The sequence below is a fragment of the Schistocerca gregaria genome, chromosome 9 (genome assembly GCF_023897955.1).
Source record: "Schistocerca gregaria isolate iqSchGreg1 chromosome 9, iqSchGreg1.2, whole genome shotgun sequence".
Taxonomy (NCBI): Eukaryota; Metazoa; Arthropoda; class Insecta; order Orthoptera; family Acrididae; genus Schistocerca; species Schistocerca gregaria.
The window spans coordinates 83,694,151-83,696,635 of NC_064928.1; positions in this window are offsets into that span (position 1 = coordinate 83,694,151).

Genomic DNA, 2,485 nt, shown 5'->3' on the forward strand with positions numbered 1-2,485 from the left:
ATGAAATCGATTTAATGCTCAAGTGGCGGCCATAACGGGTCGTATTCCAGGCTTGGAGCTCATGAGCGTTTACTTTTTCACGTCTTCACTTGCACTGTTTTATATTCAGAGCGAATACAGCACAGCAATAGTGCTGCTCTTCGCCTAGTTACTGCTTTACGAAATTGTTTGATTTCATTGTAGAATTCCCTGACGATGCCGGCGCGACGAAACAGTTGCGTAATGGCCGCCGCTAAGGTCAGCAGGCCGAGTATAAAAGCCAGAAACAATGGAAGGCTGGGGGCGGATCGTCGCAACACGGCGTGTGAATACGGCGCAGCGGACTGCCCCGCCACCTCCACAGCCCAACACGAAACTTGGCGCCGGGCCGAGTTTAAAATTTCATCGATATCAACCCCACTATGAGGCTCTCTCGTTCCCGCAGATACGCGGAGAAATTTTTTTTTTACCGGCCAGAAGGTAACCTGTATTCATATCGCCCTGTGGACTCGGAGTTGTCGTATAGTGTGACAAACATCAATTTAAAACCCAGTATGCGCCTTCTGTAATTGGAGGTTGTTTGTATTGCAATCGCAGATCTTGAACGGTGACACTTACGTGTTTTACCCTACCCACCAGAGGAAAGTGGTACTTAGGATGGAAACAATGAAAAGCTTCTGCCGTCTTTCCGGAATGCACAGAATATACCAAACATTGATGCACAGAAAATACGGCCTCTTAATGTTGGCTGGAGGGAAAACCAGGATGGACCCAGGAAGGACTAGACCAATAGAGATTTTGCATAGTTCATTCACTGGTACAACGCACAAATTTATTTAGCACAGAATGGAAGCGAAACAAGCGCTGTTATCATAGTAAAAAGTACAGAAGCGAGCGTGTGTGCCGGGGTTTATCCCCAACTCACTGCTACTGGTGCCACGTCATCGTAACACGACTGTGCTTAACATACGAAGGACTGCACCATATTTAAGAGTGAAATTAAAAATTAAAATATCTTTTCCAAACTTGAGTATATTATTTTAACGTTGACATTCTTAGGTCTCAGAATGATGAAATGAATATGTTTCGCTAATCATATTCTTTTAAGAAAAACTGAGTGGCACAAAGTAATGAAGCTAGAAAGCTGAAAACTGATCAGAACGTGCAAATGCATGGCATAATTAAAAGTTACAAGCCTTAACTTGATTAGAGCATTATTTTGCTCAAAATCGGCGTTCTTACGAGAAATTGTAGGCCCTAAATATTAGATTCAAAATGATGAAAATTCGTTTGTAGCCTCAGTTTTACATAAAAACCTTGTATAGACGACACCAATTAGCTATCTCTAGCAGTTCTCAAGTTATTTACTAAAAACCAAAATATGTGAACGAAATAGTCCTTATTATTGGGAGATTAAGTATCACTTGAGGTTTTAATAGAAAGTTCTAATTACAACAATTTATTATATTTAGACAATAATGCAGCTGCACCAATTTTCGAGACTGTATTGTAAATAACTATGATTACAAGGCATCTTAAAGAGACAGTTCAGAGATCATGTTCTACTATTAGTTCCGTTCTAAAAATCCTAGCTGGCAAAGAGTAAATGCACTCGAGCTTAAACTTTTTCTGTGCCTAAAATAGACTTAACGCTAATTATAAAAATTAAGATGATCTTCAATTATTAAACGACAGAGACGTTAAGTAGTACGTGTCTGAGAAAGGAGCCATTTAGAAGCTGGAGCTGTTGATAGGAGATGTTCCATTCCGCGGTCTGCTGAGTCCATATATAAATACAGCCAGAGAGGCAGTAAAAGAGACATTTTGCACCGAGATATCTAATTGTCCGCGTCACACACGCTCCCCACCCTTGAACCATGAATCGTACCGTTGGTGGATAGGCGTGGCTCAGCGATACAGATTTCCGTACCGTAGGTGCAACCACAGCGGAGGGGTATCTGTTAAGAGGTCAGACAAAGGTGTGGTTCCTGGAGAGGGGCAGCAGCCTTTTCAGTAGTTGCACGGGCAACAGTCTGGATGATTGACTGATCTGGCCTTGTAACAATAACCAAAACGGCCTTGCTGTGCTGGTACTGCGGACGGCTGAAAGCAAGGGAAAACTGCAGCCGTAATTTTTCCCGAGGGCATGCAGCTTTACGTATGGTTAAATGATGATGGCGTCCTCTTGGGTAAAATATTCCGGAGGTAAAATAGTCCCCCATTCGGATCTCCGGGAGGGGACTACTCAGGAGGACGTTATTATCAGGAGAAATAAAACGCCGTTCTACGGATCGGAGTGTGAAATGTCAGATCCATTAATCGGGTAGCTAGGTAGGTTAGAAAATTTAAAAAGGGAAATGGATAGGTTAAAGTTAGATATAGTGGAAATTAGTGAAGTTCTGTGGCAGAAGAAACAAAACTTCTGGTCAAGTGAATAAAGGATTATAAATACAAAATCATATAGTGGTAATACAGTTTTAATAATGAATAAAAAATAAGAGCACGA